This window comes from Saimiri boliviensis, chromosome 5 (genome assembly GCF_048565385.1).
Source record: "Saimiri boliviensis isolate mSaiBol1 chromosome 5, mSaiBol1.pri, whole genome shotgun sequence".
Lineage (NCBI taxonomy): Eukaryota > Metazoa > Chordata > Mammalia > Primates > Cebidae > Saimiri > Saimiri boliviensis.
Window position 1 is genome coordinate 43,152,357 of NC_133453.1, and position 20,747 is coordinate 43,173,103.

Consider the following 20,747-nt stretch of genomic DNA (forward strand, 5'->3'; position numbering starts at 1 on the left):
TGCCCTCTCTAGGTGCTCCACTTTCCAGAAACCTTCATATCTTCAGCTCTCTGAAAGCTTATCCAAAGCTTTTATGGAAGCTTCATTATGTAGGCATGATTGATTAAAATACTGGCTATTGGTGATCAACTTAAACTTTATCCCCTCTCTCCTTCTCAGAGGTTAGGAAATAGGGCTTTGAAAGTTCCAACTACATATGCATGCCTTGGTCTTTCTTGTGATTAGCCCCCATCCTGAAACTACCTAGGGGCTGCCAATCGGCAGTCATCTCATTAGCAAACAAAAGATTCTTATCACTTAGGAGATTTTAAGGATTTTAGGAGTTTTATACCAGAAAACTGGGTGAAGACCAAATATAGTCAGGTGTCACTTAAGACAGAGATCCCAATCTAGGCAATACCATTCTGGATATAGGAATGGGCAAAGATTTCAGGACAAAGACACCAAAAGCAATTGCAACAAAAGCAAAAATTGACAAATGAGATACAATTAAACTAAAGAGCTTCTGCACAGCAAAAGAAACTATCAACAGAGTAAGCAGACAACCTACAGAATGGGAGAAAATTTTTGCAAATTATACATCTAACAAAGGTCTAATATCCAGCATCTATAAGAAACTTAACAAATTTACAAGAAACAACCCCATTAAAACCTGAGCAAAGGACAGACACTTTTCAAAAGAGGCATACATGCTACCAACATGCATATGAAAAAAGCTCAGCATCACTAATCATTAGAGAAATGCAAATCAAAACCAGAATGAGATACCATCTCACACCAGTCAGAATGGCTATTACTAAAAAGTCAAAAAATAACAGATCCTGGTGAGGTTGCAGAGAAAAGGGAATGCTTATATACTGCTGGAGGGAGTATAAATTAGTTCAACCATTGTGGAAAACAGTATGGTGATTCCACAAAGAACTAAAAGCAGAACTACCATTTGACCCACCAATGCCATTACTAGGTATACACCCAAAGGAATATAAATCATTCTGCCATAAAGACACATGCACACATATGTTCACTGCAGGACTATTCATAATAACAAAGACATGGAATTAACCAAAATGATAATCAGTAGTAGACTGGATAAAGAAAATGTGGTATATATCCATCAAGAAATACTATGCAGCCATTAAAAAAAAAAAGAATGATATCATGTCCTTGGCAGGAACATTAATGGAGCTAGAAGACATTATCCTTAGCAAACTAACACAGGAATAGAAAACCAAATGCCACATATTCTTACTTGTAAGTGAGGGCTAAATAATGAGAACACATGGACACATAGAGGGAACAACAGATACTGGGGCCTATCTGAGGGTGGAGGGTGGGAGGAGGGAAAGTATCAGGAAAAATAATTAATGGGTACTAGGCTTAACACCTGGGTAACAAAATAATCTGTACAACAAACCCTGCCCCCCGACAGAATTTACCTGTGTAACAAACATGCACATATACCCCTGAACTTAAATTAAAAAAAAATTAAAAAGAGATCTGTTCTGCAAAGTTCATTGTGAGGCAATTTTGTCATTGTGCTTACATCATAGAATCCATTTATCCAAAACTGATGGTATAGACGACTATATACCTAAGCCTACTGCTCCTGGGCTACAAACCTGTACTGCATGTTACTGTACTGAGTACCATAGCAATTGTAACACAACAGTAAGTGTGGATCTAAACATAGGAAAGGCAATTCATATCATAACGACTTTATGACCACTATAACTCACAGGACCATAGAAATTTTTCAGCTCCATTATACTCTTATGGGAGTACTATTGTATGTGTGGTCCATAGTTGACCATAATGTTGTAAAGTGGTGCATCACTGTATATATTTCACAATTTCACAGATATAAACTGAAAAAAGGCAAGACATTTTAATGTCTCATCTATAAACTTTTTAAAAGAAAACACCATAAAAACTTTAAGCATTTTGTTTTTAAAAGGTATAAGTTGGTTTAAAATACAATCTAATTTAAACAACAGATTAATAATTTATAAAATTGAGTATCAGACACATCTGAGGGAGCCTTATTTATGTCTAGTTCTTCTCTTCTTCATGGAAGCTTCTCTTCAATTCTTGTTTATTTAACCTCAGCTGAAATAAGCAAGGTAGGAAGAGGAAGACGAAAAAGCTAACATATTTCAGGATCTCCTATTTCAGACACAGAGCCTGTGGTAGATTATAAACAGCCATATTTCTTTACAGCTCATTCTATCAGGCAATGAAATGTACTTTCAACTCCTTAAATCTGGGCTAATCCTATGCCTTGCTTTGATAAATAGAATCCAGCACAAGTGGCACTGTGGGAATTCTAAGCATAGACTTCAAGAGGCCTTGCAGCTTTCTCCCTCTCCTTATTTAAAGGCCATGTGAGCACTTATGAGCTAGTCCACTACAGAGACCCCATGGAGGAGAAACAAGGTAACCAGCTGATAGCCTGACAACAGCCAGACAGTTGACTGATGCCATCCTAGACCATCCAGTCTCTCTGCCAACTGACTGCTACCACAAGAGTGAGCCCAGGCCAGACAAGCAGAAGAACCACCAAGCAGAGCCCAGGCTGAAGTGCTGATCCACAGAATTGTGAACAAATAAAATAGTTACTGTTCTAAGCTACTAAATTTTGGGATGGGCTGTTATTTGGCAATAAATAACTGATAAAGTGCTTTACATGGTTATTTTACTCAATCTTAGTAAGAAAGTTATGAGATAAACATGGCAAACCCAGGGGTTGTGAGGCATGAAATTTATACAATTTGGGAAGCTTTCATTAGGCAAAATAGTACACATAATATAAAAATAGGAAAATAATACAAATGTACATACAAAGGAAGTAAACATATAATTATAAACCCAAAAATACCCATGGCCACTTTAGTTCCACCCCACATAAGGGAAAATGGGATAGAGGAGAAATCAGAATGGAGACCACAGGCTTAATAAAAACAGATAGCTGTGTGAATACAAGGCTCAGGCCCTTCAGAGGGCTTCATTCACTAAGCCTCATTAATTTCACAGGAAATACACTTCAACAGTTAGTGTTACTTTATTTTACAAGAGGAGTTACAATTCAGTGGCTGTCACTTGCCTTGGGATCACATGGATGGCAAACTGAAGAGTCAGGATTTGAGCTCAGGTCCCTTTGTTTCCAAAATATGTGCTCTGCAATACTCAGGCTACCCACATGCCAATAGATCACACATTCATTTTGACCTTGTAATCTACACACCAAGATTTATATCAATTGAAAACACCTCTACTTCAGTATCCCAAAACATACCTCACTGCAGAGCCCCTTTAAGTACTTCTCTCTCATGAGGTATCTTTAACAGCCCCATGATGTGTGAGTAAGAGGGCCTGGTTTTCTGTCCATTTCTCTGATTAGATGAAGAAACAGCAGGCCAAATGCCCTCAGTCAGGGACCCTCTTGGCTTCCTTTTTTTCCAGATCCCTTTCACCACATGTCAACTTCCTCATGGGCAAGGTTATATAATGCCAAGACCATTAAGTGCAGCTATCTTGCTCTCCTACCTATTTTATGCCCTTTCCTTTGCATTTTTTCATTTACTCTTATTGTATCAAGTTTCTTCAAGTGCATATATTAACTTGCTTATGCACAATAAGCCCAGAGTGAAGCCAGGTTTTAATAACTTCTAATTAATGATTCTGTATTCAGCTAAACTTTTCACCACTCACCCTCCTTTCAAATGACCTTCACTAGAAAACTAGTGAATCATTACAACATGGAAACAAGATTTCTTCTGTTTTAACATTTACATAGACTGTGTGTTTGCAAGGAATTCCTAGCTTTTCACCTCACGAATCATCCAATCAGCTGATCATTTGTTTTGCAGCTCAGTTTCAAGGTCAGAAGCCCTGATCAGCAATACTGCAGTAGTTTATTCAGTGTACCTATTCCTATCGCAAAACAAACTTTCTGTGCATGGTTTAACCTTGGGAGAAAAATTAAGCTGCTGGAGAATATAACTGAAGCTCTTTGCAGAGGTTGTACCGGTGGTAATTTAAAAGCATGCCAGGCAGCCTGGTATAGAGAAAAGAATGCAGGAAGGGTTCAGAGATGGCCACATGCCATCTCTGGATCTCAATCTAAGATAGTTTGCCTGGGGGATGTTTCTGGTAGCTTCACCTGTAAAGTTCTCTCAATCTATTGACTTTCTCCTTATCAGAGTGATCTTTTCTTAAAAAAAAAAAAAAAAAAAAAAAAAGTTCAATCTCTTTTTTTTAATTCCCAAATTTTATCTTAAGTTCAGGGATACATGTGCAGGATGTGCAGGTGTTATATAGGTAAACATGTGCCAAAGTGGTTTGCTGCACAGATCATCCCATCACCCAGTTATTAAGCCCAGCATCCACTAGCTACTCTTCCTGATCCTCTCCTTCTTCCCACCCCTCATTCTCAATAAATATTTTTAAAGTATGGGAATTCTAAATACACAATCTTTTTTTTTTTTTTTTTTTTTTGAGGCAGAGTTTTGCTCTTGTTACCCAGGCTGGAGTGCAATGACGTGATCTCGGCTCACCGCAACCCCCGCCTCCTGGGTTCAGGCAATTCTCCTGCCTCAGCCTCCTGAGTGGTTGGAATTACAGGCACGTGCCACCATGCCCAGCTAATTTTTGGTATTTTTAGTAGAGACGGGGTTTCACCATGTTGACCAGGATGGTCTCGATCTCTTGACCTTGTGATCCACCCACCTCAGCCTCCCAAAGTGCTGGGATTACAGGCTTGAGCCACCGCGCCCGGCCACAATCTTCTTAAAGTTAGACCACTTTGAAAAACTTCAAAAGGCTCATCATAATGTATTTTAAAAAGTAGTTTTACACAACAGAATAAAGATAATGAAGAATAATGTAGGTAATAAATGTTAAGTCACAAATATTGCAAAAAATGGCAAAATAATAGTTCATTTTATCTTTATCTATACATTGGTCTTTGGTTGTCTAAACTAAGTTGGCAACAAATCAATGAAATGTTCTGTAAAGGGTTTTTCATATCTTATACATTGGATAAACCACTAGGCTAGCTGTAATTCTTCAACTTCCAAGTAAAATAGTTCACGCTGAATTTTAATAAAATTCCAACTGATTCTTCCCTACCATAGTAAAATATGATGTTTGGTTGGTAACCAAAACTCATTTTTATATAATTTGTAACTGCATGCATACAATAAATTTCAAAATGTTGACAATAACATTCTGCTAAAAATAAATGCTTTTCTGATTTTTTTCAAGTTCATTTCCTGCATGTGTACCTTTTGGTAAATTTTTTTTAAAGAAATAACATTTAGAAACTATCATTGTAGTAACCCTAAGCCAAATGGCATAAATCTAAGAAATTTTCACATCATTCTCCTCTAACCTATTTCAACTTCTATCTCATTTATCAATTGTCTTCACGATAAGCATGGATGGATATAACAACTATAAAGAGGAAGTGAACGTTTGGTCACAGTGTCACTATGACCTATGGGGCTGGGCCTATGGACCTCTAAGAAGTCCATGAACTCCCTAAACTGGGAAACAAAATGTTATGCATATGTGTGTTTTCTCTAGGACCAATAAAATAAAAAGCACAGCTAGACAAGTAAATCAAAATTGCCTGATATGTTCTTAAATTTCCATTCAAAATCATATTAGAAAGCAAAGTTTATGCAATGAGAGAAAATTTGGTGGGGACACTTGCTGTAGATATGGCTGGATTCTGTTTTAGTCCAAAAGAGGTGACCAAGCTAAAACAGATGCCCTTAGTGAGTAACATTCTGAAGTGACATATTTTATGGTGCTCAAATGGCACATCTGAACAACTAGCTGAGAAGCAGAGGTTAACCAGGATGTTTTTCCTATAGTGGATTAAAAGCACAGATATTAGAAATTTAGCCACTGTCTGGTCTTTGGTTGTCTGAATCGGGATTCAGCTGAAGTAGGATGGGTCCCATTAAAGAAGGCTAGGACACGAAGACTAACCCAAGTGCAGAGGTGACTTGGAACAAGTGAAGGACATCAAATGGGCAAGGCTACATTAGGCAAGGAGTAAGGTTAGCTAGAAGTCTAAGTAACTACACTCTTAGCATTATAGAAAGACGTGACAGCAGGTAAATTAAAACCCAACCAACTAGATTGTTCTGAAGAAGCCTGTAGAATCCAGGAGCCCAGTGCCAGACTAACTGGGCTATCATAAAAAATGGAAAGAAAGTAATAGTGCAGAATTTTGGTCACAAGAAACAAGAAAAAGGCCTATTAATAGAATCAGACAAAGGCATGGCAAAACTAAGCAAAGATTGATTTGTTGTGAATGACCAGACTAAGTCACTAAGAACAGGACTAGAAGAAAAATCTAAAGCAGGGCAGAACCCATATGTGGAGATTAAGTAGCTTCAGCTCTGAAAAAATAGCAGTGTATCAGAAAAAAGGGCAAAGCTAAAATGGAAAATGGGATTTACTTAGAGTAGAATGGGCCAGCATGTCAGCTGAAAGGAAACTAATGTCAGGTCCCAGTCACAAACACGGATGCCAGAAACAGTCTATTCCTTTAGCCCATCTCTTGGTTTAACCAAATTCTTTCCCCAGTTGCCTTAAACTAAATGAAGGAATCAGTTTATTGACCTGAATATTTATGAGCTTTATTAAATTACTTGCTCCCAGAATATTAGCTAAAAGAGGGCCTCATCTAACACAGGGATCAACAACTCCACTTGTTGAGAAAAGGCAGAGTTAAGCCTAACCCCATACTATTGCTGGTCACTCCTAGATTCCAGCCCCATTTCAATTCAGAGTACCCTCCTTCTTCAACAAATATTTTTGTGTAACTGCTTTGTGCCAGGAATTGCACTCAGGGCCAAAGATACAGTGTTGAAGTGACACAGGGCCTGCCCTCAAGGAAACTCTGAACTCACAGGCTAATAGTATGCATAAGAATTGCCAAGGGAAATGTTAAAATTCAGATTCTCAGGCCCAGCATGGGTCCTCAGAGCTTCCAAGGATTCTGATATAGATGGTCTTTAGGAACACACCCTCAGAAACTGGTCCAGATGGAGCCCCCTGCAGACAGATCTTGTAGGTGTCTGTTACCACTGAATCACCAGCACTGACCACATGTTAGATATTTCAGTATGTATTAAATTAGTCTACAAACAGGAGATGGAAGAATGAAGAGATAATCCCTATTCAGTGTGGTAGGTACAGTGATAGAGGTGCCATAAAGCATAAAAAGGGGCAATATAAATAACTTGGGTAGAAACAGGGACAACTTTCTAGAGAAGGCAGCCCTTGAACAAGTCTTACAGGATGCATAGGAGGGAGCCAGGCAAGAAGGGGCATTACAAACAGAGACAGCAAGAGCAGAGGCAAAGTGAGAAACAGCAAGATTTAGGCAGAAACTACACGTTTTGTTGCTGCTGGCTCTAGAAGCAAGAAATGCTGGAACTTTACATTGTCTCTAACCCTGATAGGGCTCTTCCAGTTAAGGATGATTATCCTGTTTCAAAAACAAGGAAGGCAAGGCACAGAGAGATTGAAATTTGTCCTAGGAAATGATATCACAGTTCCTCAAAATATTAAAGCTAGAATTACCATATGATCGATCCAGCAATCTTGCTTCCGGCGAATATACCCAAAAGAACTGAAAGCAGGAACTCAAACAGATATTTGCACACCTGTGTTCATATCAACATTATTCTCAATAGCCAAAAGGTGGAAGCAACACAAGTGTCCATAATGAGATGAATGGATAAACAAAATGTGGTACATACATACAATCAAATATTATTCAGAATTTAAAAGGAAGGAAATTCTGATACCTGCTACAACACAAGTAAGCCTTGAAGACATTACGCTAAGTGAAATAAGCTAGTCATAAAAGGACAAATATTGTATGATTCTATTTATACGCAGTACATAAAAGAGTCAAATTCATAAAGACAGAAAGTAGAATAGTGGCCACCAGGGAGTGCAGAAAGGAGAAAATGGGAGTTTATGTTTCATGGCTATAGAGTTTCAATTGGGGAAGATTAAGAAGTTCTGGAGATGGATGGTAGTGGTTGCAGAACAATGTGAATGTACCTAATACTTAATGCCACAGTGCTAATGTACTTAATGCTTAAAAATGGCTAAAATGGTTAATTTTATGTTAAGTATGTTTTACCATAATAAAACAAAATGTACATAGATAGACATTGAAATATATTGTAGATATATAGATATTCTAGTGGCTGCTCTGGGATTCAAGCCTAGCTCTGTTTTCTAAAGAGAGTGACTATTTTCACCCTCAGGACCAAAATAGGAAAGGTTTAAGGAAAGGACCTTGGCCAAAGCTACCAATAACCTTCCAGCATCTTAGAATCATAACATCAATTAGCAGTGACTAGCATCTATCAACATTTCTACACATATTTGAACACTGAAGAAAAATCCGTCAGTGTAAAAATGTTAAATGAAGAAGCAATATGATATATTAATCCTGAGAGCAATAGTAAAAGATAGTTACACACTTTCATCTCCTTCTTTATAATAAATACAAATGAATGAGCATATTAAGTGCTTCCTATCTCTTTTTAATCACTACCATGCCATTCCAGGCATAGAGATATTTTTTACAAGGTGTAGCAAAGAGATAACAGTTATGAAGGTGGTAAAACAATACATAATCAGATGACAATCTAGAGACAGGATCAGTACTCTCCAGCTGCTGTGTCAGAGTTTGGCTGGCCAGGGCAGGCTGCAGCACACAGCGGTGCCATCTCCCCACCATCCTCCCTGCTCCCTCCCCCACCCTGCCACATTGCAGCTGTGCAGCAGGGGGTGCCAGGAATTGAAAGGCACATTGCCTTGAATGATATTTTTGCCCTCATTTCACGTGCTGTTAAGTCCCTCCTACCTCCAACTATCACCACCTGGTACATCAAAAACATGCCCAAAGCCCATTGCTGAATTCATTCACTGCATTTGCTGCAGCTTTCAAACACACAGCAAAATCAAATGCCAACCATTCTTATTCATATATGAGAGGAAAGTTATTTGGAAATTGTTCTACATTCACCTTTTACTACTAACAGCAAATCCAAATGCCCAGCCACAAGCTGTCTATCATGTGGCCTCACACTGGTACAGAGACACATTCTTCATATATAATCATCAGGGTTTTGGTGAGGTGGAGTCAAGTGAATGTGGCCAGATGACAGTACTCTTCTATTTCATCTTGTTGGGGTTTAAAGTCTCCTTGAACTTTGTCCAAGGCTATACCTTCTTATCCTCCTGGTCTCCTCTAATATGTCTATTTCCATACCAGGACCTGCAGGTGAGGGGTAAGAGTGTGAAATTGCTCCCCCTGGAGTTAATGTCTTTTCTCCCCCACTGTCTCTGCAGCTTTTCACTACTTTCCCCAGTTCTTGTTTCTTCTCCTTCCTATGACTTGTACCCAGATTTTAGGTGTCATTGGAAAAGTCTTTCTTCTTATTACTTGGATCGCAGCAGACATTTCCTAGAGCAGTAGTATTAAATGCAGTCGCTCAGGCAGCATGCCTTCCCATAAACACAAATCGCTTCATATCCTTCTTTAAACAAAGACCACTGCAGCCAATCAGAGCACTGCTTTTGTTCCAGGCAGATAGCTAATCAATACTCCCATCACTGTGCAATAGAAAAATTCTTCAGATTCTAGATTGATCATCGCTTAATAATTTACATTACTAAAAAGCATCTGTACTGACTTTTTTGTTGTATTTTTTCTATGTACGTAGAACCGCTCCCAAAGTCTGAAGTTTCCAGAAATCCTATCTTTGTGTTTACAAAAACTGCATTCACATAAAACAGATGTAAGGGAGGAAAAAATTTTCCACTGCTCTCTTAGATTTATTTCCTGGAGGTATGTGAATTCAACTAACAAAATAAAACGGCAAGAGAAAGGAGTTTATTTACATATGCAATGCACATACATGTTGGAGTGCCCAATGATGACTAACTCAAAGGTAGTTAGAATATGGGACTTACATACCTAACTTTGTGGGAAAAGGGGAGGAAAGCTCCTGTGGGAAAAACAGGTAGGCTTCCTTAGAAAAGGCAAATCAATTTTTAGGAGAGCAAATGGTAAATAAGAAAGATTGTGATAATGTTTATTTATGCAGGTGAAAGCAGTCTTTCTGACTTCATGGCCTTGAAACTCTCCTGGAGAGAGGATTTATGGTAGCCTCATTTCCCACAAGTTGCTGCTTTTAGTCAGGTAAGGGAAGCTCCAACATGTGTTCTTGAATCTCAGATGTCTTCAGCTTAAAATATACTTTATACCAACTCAGGGATTCTCTGTAGGTCCCCACTCCAAAGATGAAGACCTGGAGTAGGTAGGTGTGGGTGTTGTATAGACAATATAATCTGTCCTCTATAATATTGGAAGGGAAAAAACATGTAAGTAATAAAATAACTCTCCTGATGTGTAGATGGCCTTCAGGTTTATTCTATTTATGAAATCTACCTTTTCATCAAGTACTGAACACTCCTAATTTTTCTCATTCCAAATATTACTAAGAAATATAAGCTTACTCATTTATTCCTACATGTGTTCTCTATTTCACACAAACACACACACACCATATTTGTCAAGATAATTCTGGCAATCACATACGATGAACTCCACGCATGATTCACACTTTCTCAAATCATTGACAAAAATGTGCATTTCTTGAATTAGTATGTTCCAAAAAGCACTTAGCTCACTATCTGAACTGGAAATGGCTTAATTACCGTGGGGCAAGGGGAAACAGTGGGGTGAGACAGACAGGAAGAGAAAATGAGATCAGTGCCTCAAAACAAAAGGGTTAGAGCAGGTAGAAACCTTGGAGAAAATCTGATTCAATCCTGTTGCACTATAATGAAGAAATTGCTAAAGCTTAGAAAGGTTAAATCACCTGCCTAAGGACATACCACTACCTGGTGACTGAGCCAGGCTTCCTGGCTGCAGTCATCTGGCTGCAGTCATCTCTCTCTCTCTCTCTCTCTCTCTCTCTCTCTCTCTCTGTGTGTGTGTGTGTGTGTGTGTGTGTGTGTGTGTGTGTGTCCTCTAATAGAAGCACTGAAAATTTGTTAAAAGGCAATTTCAGAAACATGCTTCAACAGTCAGTGGTACTTCAGGAGTACCTGAGAGAACTTGAACCAGTCACTCAAATGATAATCTACACTCATTTTAATAATCTCCCCAGAGAGACTGCCTCTTGGGAGACATTTCTATACTGATTTAAGTCTAGTTCTAAAGATCCTAAAGGAGATGTGTTCAGTTGCTTTCATCGATCTTTAATCCCTCTTGATTTCCTCAAAGTCCATGAAGAGTTTCTTTCTCTCACTCTCTATCCACTACCACCATTGAATATTTCAAGAAAAAATAAAAACATTTTAAAAAGTTATTTTTAAATGCCATTCTCCTTTTATGTTTCTCCAAAATTCTTGCTTTGAGCTGTATTGCTTTTGTAAGCAGAGGAGAAAAGACAATATTTATTTTTTAATTTCCATTATTCCATGTCATCTGCACATCTCATAATTACTTTAATCATTATTTTAATCATTTAAATGTTCCTTTAAAATTCAAGGCAAAAATTAAGATGTCCCCCCTCCCCCTCACAGACATACAAAAAAGCCTTTTTTCTTTTGCTAATTTCTTTTTTATTTTGTAGGGATGGGGTCTCTCTATGTGGCCCAGACTGGTCTCAAACTCCTGGCCTCAAGCAGTCCTCCCACCTCAGCCTCTCAAAGTGCTAAGATTACAGGCATGAGTCACCTAACTTGTATTTTCTTTTCTATTGTTATTTTGTTGTGGCTTTCAATTATACATATAACAGAATACCAAGGTACTGCAAACCTACTGTTCCTTGCATTTGTTACTCTCGTGCCTGCTACCATCACCCAGGGATTAAAGGAGCAGGGAAGAAAGTTATACCCTATGGACTGTAGCCTTGGGAAGAGAACCCCATCTGCCCTTTAGTTCCCTCAATACCAAGTCTTCAGTGTCAATTCACTTAGCACCAAGGCTATAAAATATACTTCATATCAGAATACAAGGCACGTATAGCTCTGCAAGTACACAGGTTGACTGCAGGATCCATCCCCTCTAGTTAAAGAAAGGAATTTTCCTTCTCTTTACTTCACCAGGGCTGGTAGCACTTGTCTCATCTCTGTGGTCTTGCATTTCTCCTGATAAAGGTCTGGCTCCAGACACCATCACTTGGGTCAGGCCAAACCAGTCTCCAGGCAGCAACATAACACCTCTAAGTGGTTTGATTGTCCTTCTTGCCCAGAAATATTTTGACCTTGTCTATTATCTCCAAAGCCATTTGTTCTAGTTTACCTTCTCAATCAGCCCTTCTCTAGGATCTGCCTTAGATAACTTGCCACAAAATTTTTTGTTAATGTTTTGACTCTGTTTCTTTTGTTCGCAATGTTCTCCCACAGCAGTCTATTATGGGTTCATAACAAATGAGTGTCCACATTTACATCAAAGATACCTTGGCCTAGTCCTTGTCTCCATTTCTATAAATCAACAAGAAAACTCTCAGAACAGGAAGCCAAGGAATAAGCTATCTTTATCTCTCCTTTTCTAAGAGCCCATTTCTAATCCTGAAGTACTCCCATTTTACCAAGTAAGCTAATTTCTAAATTTTCTTCCACTCTTTCTTTTCAGAAGTCCTAGTCTCCTTCCTTGACTTTTCTTCGTAAACAGCATGTTCATGTCAGGATTCAGTGGTTAATAGTGCCTACCACTCACTTGTGCCAAGAAGTCTGGGTGCTCCCAAACCCAGTGTTTTTACCTTTCAATGAAATAGTTTAGAAATTTCAGAAGCTCATAAGTTTACAATGAGCCTACCTAGTTTTATCTGAAATAAATTCACTGGTATGCTTTAATATATATATGCTTTATCAGAATTCATCTACTTCATTCTATTGTATGGGTTCTAAATAGTTTGATCTCCTTTGACATTTTAGAAGTCTGATTATAGTTTTATTTTATTTAGCTCTCTTTAAAGGATAGAATAGGAAAAAGCATCTTAAATTGCACAGCTGCGCTCTCTGACTCAAGCTACCTAGCAACTGTCAAAATACAACCCAAACCACAAAGGTGTTTGAAGCTGCATGTGAAAGCTTATTCTAAGAGAGATATTGCCAACTCTTCTCCTGTCACACGCAGCTTGGCATTTCAGCACAAATACAATAGGGAGACAGCTTGAGAGTGGGAAAAGTGTTCTGGTGTCCTAAAATGTTTGAATATTCTCCCTTGCATTATTCAGAATATAACATAAACGCATAATTAGAACCAAAGCAATACATTCCATGAATTACATGAGGGAAAATGTTATTAATTCCAGTTCCTCCAGGAACTCCATGTTTGGATCCCCTTCCACGAACACTCCCTTCGTGGAAGCCATCTTTCTCTCTCCTGAATTTCCCCTCTGAAGTCCCCTTCCACACTCTCTCATGGAAGGCTGTCTTCCCCTCCTAAACTCCATCTCTCTCTATTCCCTTCCACTCATTATGGAAGCTGCTTTCCTCTCCTGGATTCCATCTTTCTGGATTCTCCTACTCAGCATGAGAGATAGCTGTTTCTTTCTGTCTCCTTCTCCTTTTTCTCTCTCTAAATAAATCACTTTCTATAAACACACACACAAAAAATAAATTCCAGTTCCTCCAAATTTCAGTTTCAGTGAGTACATGTCTACATAAAAATCCAAATATCTGTGTCTCTTAGATCAGGGTACTTAATCCTGCTCCTCAAAACTCATGTTTCAGAGTCTCTTTGGAAAAATAAGGTAAAAATCATTTGCCAACTGCATTGCAAGGAAACTACAGTTACCTTTATGCCTTCCAGAGGTCAAATAAAAGCCATTCTCTCTCTGAAAAGAAAAGCATCTATTGTGTGAAAGACCCACTAGAAACTGTTAACAATATTTGCCTCTGGGGTGCTGATGATCAGAGGCACTGAGGATCTGGAGCTTAGCATTTATTATATGTTCTTTTATACTGTTAAATTTTTTTCCATGTTTCACTTGTTGCTTTTACAATACTGAAACAAACATTAAAAATAACCTGACTTGAAGGTTGTACAGGTTTAATAATGAGATTATCCCCCTGGGTTGAGGAATGGGAACATATTTATGCTGGTACCTGCAGACAATCACAGGTTTCTATAGCAAACACTCCTCCGCCAAGTGCTTTCTGACCATATTTAAGAAATATATCTTTTCTCACTGGGACTACTGAGAAAATAAACTGGAGTTCTATTTTGAGAATTCCAAGTACATACCATCCATGCAAACCAAAGAGCACACACTTATTCAAGGACCCAGCCTACTACCTCATAGTTATAAAATGTAGAAAAGAAACCGTAAGTCTAATATCACCAATACAGCTGCACAATTCCTCAAATACTTTTTTAAAGAATTTTCATCGTGTATATTAAACCCATAAAACATCCTTGAGGATCTATCATCCATATAAGTCTCTACTTTGCCAACATTTACTATAAAACCACAATATTTGTGCAACTTCTTTGCTTTCTCACCCTCCTACCACAAATATTTGCACTACTTTTTCTTTCCTGGGCCAAATTAAGTCAGACAATAATTATTTTGTAAATTACTGGGCACTCATCCATCACTTTTCATCCCAATTGTTTTAAGTTCTTTATTCCTTGCCCATATTTTTCAGCTTCTTGAGGTTTAGGGGACTCTATCATGTTTATACTCACAACCCCAGAACTTACCACAGTACGTCCTCAATAAATGTGTTTTGAAATCTAAATGAATTCCTCCTCAAAATAATTCTGAATTTTAACTTTCAAAATATATTTTCCTGATTATTTGCATTCTGGTCATCTAATACTCAGAAAGAAACCCAATATTTGTTTCTCTCCCACTACCATTAATATCCCCCCAGGGTTTGGTTAGCTGTTCTCTACTCTATACAGAGCCTCTTACACATAATTTGCCTTTGTGATTATAATGATCTCTATATTATTATTAATGATCTTGGAATCATTTCCAAATATAATTTTTCAGTCCTGATTGTTTTCTCTTATTAACTAATCTTTTATTTCCTGTACTTAACAAATACCTCCACCAAATGCCATGTAGGCACATAATCCTTCAAATACCTAAAACAAAACACTTCATTTTCTATCCGAAGTCAAAACAAAAAAACTAGAAAAAGCATATATATAGCTTATTTTAGTAGTTTAGTTCAGAACCTTAAAATTAGTTCACAACAGTACTTTAAGATTTTTTTTCTTTATATTCGTTTTTATCCCCATCTTCCTCTCCGAGAAGACTGTTCGGTCAGACCTTAGTTCTTTTAGTTCACCCATTTCACTAAATTTCCAATCTGTGGGCCCTAATTTCAATTAGTATCAAATGCACTGGGGAGGATACCTCACCTTTCTCATTTATTCTTTTGGCTATGCCACTTAGCCTTGGTGATTTTCAAAGGATGGAGGAGAAACGAAGAAGTACATACACACAGAACATGTTAGAATGTCCCCGGGATGTATGTAGTTATTAACTTAACACAATATTCTAATCGAATTTACAATTGGGGGGAATCCTTTCTCATAATATATACTACAGACAGTGAAGCTCAACAAAATTATCTTGGCTGAAGATACATAGAAAGACAATCACCCATATATTATGGGGAGGAAAGGTATTCAGAGTTTTAGAATGGAGTGGTAAAGATATATGTTTATGTAAAGGAGCCATGAGCTTAAAAACTACTGAAAAGCATAGGCATAGGCAAGGACTTCATGACTAAAACACCAAAAGCAATGGCAACAAAAGCCAAAATAGACAAATGGGATCTAATTAAACTTCAGAGTTACCATACAGCAAAAGAAACAATCATTAGGGCAAACCAGCAACCAACAGAAAGGGAAAAATATTTTGCAATCTACCCATCTGACAAAGGGCTGATATCCAGAATCTACAAAGAACTAAAACAGATTTAGAAGAAAAAAACAAGCAACCCCATCAAAAAGTGGGCAAAGGATATGAACAGACACTTTTCAAAAGAAGACATATATGAGGCCTACAAACATATAAAAAAATGCTCATCAGCACTGGTCATTAGAGAAATGCAAATCAAAACCACATGAGATGCCATCTCATGCCAGTTAGAATGGCAATCATTAAAAAATCTGGAGACAACAGATGCTGGAGAGGATGTGGAGAAATAGGAACACTTCTACACTGTTGATGGGAGTGTAAATTTGTTTAACCATTGTGGAAGACAGTGTGGCAATTCCTCAAGGATCTAGAAATAGAAATTCCATTTGACCCAGCAATCCCATTACTGGGTATATATCCAAAGGATTATAAATCATTCTATTATAAAGACACATGCACGCATATGTTCACTGCAGCAGTTTACAATAACAAAGACCTAAAACCAACCCAAATGTCCATCAATGATAGAATGGATAAAGAAAATGTGGCACATATACACCATGGAATACTAGGAAACCATAAAAAACAAGTTCATGTCCTTTGTAGGGACATAGATGAATCTGGAAACCATCATTCTCAGCAAACTGACACAAGAACAGAAAATCAAACACCACATGTTCTCCATCATAGGCGGGTGTAGAACAATGAGAACACATGAACACAGGGAGAGGAGCATCACACACTGGGGTCTGTTGGCAGGAGGCTAGAGGAGGGACAGCAGAGGGAGGGGAGTGTGAGGAGGGATAACATGGGGAGAAATGCCAGATATAGGTGATGGGGGATGGAGGCAGCAAACCACCTTGCCATGTATGTACCTATGCAACTATTCTGCATGATCTGCACATGTACCTCAGAACCTAAAGAACAATTAAAAAAAAAAAAAAAAAAAAAAACTACTGAGAAGCACTGGCGTTGGCATTCTTTTCCCTGGAATGCTAATTCAAATTCCCAGGAAAAGGTTGACCACGTTCTCATTCCCTCTCCCTCGACACCAGTGAATCTTGCCTTTTCTTGCTAGGATCCTTTATGCCTTCTTCTTCCATGGCAATGGCTTTCACCACTTCATGGACAACAACATTGCCAATTACCTCATTTCTCCTACTTTCAAAAATCTAACCCAAATATCCTATCTTTCTTCCTAGTCCACATAAGAGAAATACTCTATATTCTTCCCTCCTTACCCCTCTTCAATTACACACACTTAGCCTGTGTGCGTAAAATATTTATTTTAGTATCTAATTGTCAAACTTGTAGAATCTTTGATTTGTCGTTTTCCTGAATAAATTGCATGCCACCCCTCAAGGGTGGAAATTCAGAGCTCTTGTGTTATTTTTTGCCTTCGTCTGGATTTTTTTATCCCATGGATGTTCTACAAATATTTATTAATTCAAATCTGAAAACACAGCCATAAGACTGAATAGTTTATTAATCTACTAGAACCTATACACACAGCTCCAAAACACTCACCTATCATGTGCCTTGAGCTGAACTGGATAAGTTACTAATATATATAAATAATATGCTGAAGTCTGTCCTCCAATATCCTTGTACTGACAGGAAATCTCCCTCCCTCATTTTCCTTCTTCTGAATAAGCCATCATTTATAATGTCTAAATGACTTCCTAGGGAAATTGAGATGACCTTTAATCTAAGAATTCCTTCAGTCATTTCAAGAAATACCTGGGGGAATGCTGGGAAGATGGCTGCCTAAGAACAGCTCAGGACTTCAGCTCCCAGTGAAAGTGCAGAGGGTGAGTGGACGCCGCATTTCCAGACGAACTCTTATTGCCCACAGACCAGGAGATACCCAGGCAGAGGGGTCGCCAGCGTCGCAGTCCCAGCCGGTGTGGCTCTTCTGGCCCCCATGGGGCTGATTCCACCCGCGCGGCTGCTGTGACCACGCCCTGTTGCTGCGGTTCTCCGTACAAAAGCCACTGGTCTGGGAGCCCTCTTAGCTGGCGAGCAGAGCCCTGAGACAGCAGAGTTGCCCATTCATCTGAAATAGCGAGCCAGGCCAGGAGATTCCTAGGCAAAAAATCCGCCAGGAGCCGGCGCCGCGGTTCGAGCCGACTCAGTGAGTCACACCACAGGAGATCCCGGCGCCTTTTCAACAAGCGACTGGAACGCGGGGTCATTCAACTTAAAAGAAAAGATTCTGAGTAAGGGAGCCAGGTGATCAGGCTCGGTTGGTCCCACCCCTCTACCCCAAACAACAACGAAAACAAAAACAGTAATTGGAAACCCTCTGGGTTGAGCCCTTCAAACCACGCACAGCTGAACCCAGACTGTCCGACTCGGCGGGGGAGGGGCTTCCGCCATTACTGAGACTCTCCACCACTACAGAGGCAGGCCCCCATTGCCGAGGCAACCCACTGTTGCCGAGGCAACCCGCCACAACAGAGAGAGTCCGCCATAACAGACGCGGGGCCACCGTTGCCCAGACAGTTCTAACTATGCCCATATAAACAGGACTGCAGGAAAGAGCTCAGGGCAGCTGGGCGGAGCCCACAGCAGCTCAGCAAAGCCCCTATGGGCAGGCAGTGGCTAGGCGTGCTGCTAGCTGGGCGGGTCAGACCTGAAAGAAAAATCAAAAAAGGCAGTAGTGCAACGGAAACTCATAAAGCTCCAACTCCCTAGGAAAGAGCACCTGGGAACAAAAAGTGCTTTATGAGTTCAGCTGCAGCAGACCTAAACATACCTGCCCAGCAGCTCTGAACGAACAACAGAGCTCACAACTCAGGACTTAAGCCCCAATAAAAAATAGACTGTCTCCTCAAGTAGCTCCCTGACCCCCACAGATCCAAAGACGAACCTCATAAAGGAGAGAACGGACTGACCGTAGGCGAGCATCCTTCTGGGACAAAGATAGCAGAAGAGGAAACTGGCAGCAACCCTTAGTGTTCTGCAGCTGCTGCAGGTGACCCGCAGGCAAGCAGGGTCTGGAGAGGACCTCAGCAGTCCTACAGCAGAGGGGCCAGAATGTTAGAAGGAAAGCTTAAAAAAAAAAAAAAGAAGAAGTAACTTCAGCATCCACGAACTAGAAGCTCACTCAGAGACCCAATCTGAAAGACAGTAATTACAAAGACAACAGGTGGATAAACCCACAAAAATGGGAAGAAACCAGCACAAAAAGGATGAAAACTCCCGAAACCAGAACACCTCTCCTCCTAAAAGGGATCACAACTCCTCACCAGCAAGGGAACCAGACTGGATGGAGAAGGAGGGTGATGAAATGACAGAATCAGACTTCAGAAGGTGGGTAGTAAGAAACTACAGTGAGATAAAAGAACATGTTCTAACCCAACATAAAGAAAATAGGAACCTTGAAAAAAGATTGGACGAACTGCTGACGAGAATGGACAGCATAGACAGGATTATAAGTGAATTGATGGAGCTGAAAAACACAACACGAGAACTTCGTGAAGCATGCACAAGCTTCAACAGCCGAATTGACCAAGCAGAAGAAAGGATATCAGAGGTCGAAGATCAACTCAATGAAATAAAAAGAGAAGGCAAGAACAGAGAAAAAAAGCACAAAAAGGAATGAACAAAATCTTCAAGAAATGTGGGACTCTGTGAAAAGACCTAATCTACATCTGATAGGTGTACCTGAATGTGATGAAGAGAATGAATCCAAGCTGGAAAATACTCTTCAGGATATTATCCAGTAAAACTTCCCCAACCTAGCAAGGCAGACCAATATTCAAATACAGGAAATACAGAGAACACCACAAAGATATTCCTCAAGAAGAGCAACCCCAAATCACATAATCGTCAGATTCACCAGGGTTGAAATGAAAGAGAAAATGCTAAGGGCAGCCAGAGAGAAAGGTCGGGTTACCCACAAAGGGAAGCCCATTAGACTCACAGCAGATCTCTCAGCAGAAACCCTACAAGCCAGAAGAGATTGGGGGCCAATATTCAACATCCTCAAAGAAAAGAACTTTCAACCCAGAATCTCCTATCCAGCCAAACTAAGCTTCATAAGTGATGGAAAAATAAAATCCTTTGTGAACAAGCAAGCACTCAGAGATTTCATCACCACCAAACCTGCTCTACAAGAACTCCTGAAAGAGGCTCTACACATATAAAGGAACAACCAGTACCAGCCACTCCAAAAACTCACCAAATGGTAAAAGAGCATCAACACAATCAAGAAGCTGCATCAACTAACCAACAAAACAGCCAGCTAGCATCAAAATGACAGTATCAAATTCACACATAACAATACTATCCCTAAATGTCAATGGACTAAATGCCCCAATCAAAAGACACAGACTGACAAATTGGATAAAAAGCCAAAACCCATCAGCGTGCTGTATCCAGGAAACCCATCTTACATGCAAGGATACACAAAGGCTCAAAATAAAGGGATGGAGGAAGATCTACCAAGCAAATGGAGAGCAAAAAAAAGCAGGAGTTGCAATTCTCATCTCTGATAAAATAGACTTTAAAGCAACAAAGATCAAAAGAGACAAAGAAGGACATTACATAATGGTAAAAGGATCACTGCAACAAGAAGAGCTAACGATCCTAAATATATATGCACCCAATACAGGAGCACCCAGATACATAAGGCAAGTTCTTAATGACTTACAAAGAGACTTAGACTCCCACACAATAATAGTGGGAGACTTTAACACCCCATTGTCAATATTAGACAGATCAACCAGACAGAAAATCAACAAGGATATCCAGGACCTGAACTCAGACCTGGAACAAGCAAACCTAATAGACATTTACAGAACT

General features: G+C 39.3%; 1 protein-coding gene across 5 annotated transcripts in view; it reads right to left on the reverse strand.

Annotated features, from left to right (window-relative positions):
- Positions 1-20,747, reverse strand: part of PLCL1 (phospholipase C like 1 (inactive)) — a 364,459-nt gene that overhangs the window by 292,865 nt on the left and 50,847 nt on the right. For 3 of the 5 annotated variants that reach the window (XM_074399310.1, XM_074399311.1, XM_074399309.1), the window contains exon 1: positions 1-19,966. This exon is cut by the window's left edge. The exons of the other annotated variants lie outside the window; for them this stretch is intronic. The gene's annotated coding sequence lies outside the window, so the exon portion shown is untranslated. Of the gene's footprint in view, positions 19,967-20,747 lie in introns of those variants that run through there. 5 annotated transcript variants of the gene reach the window in all.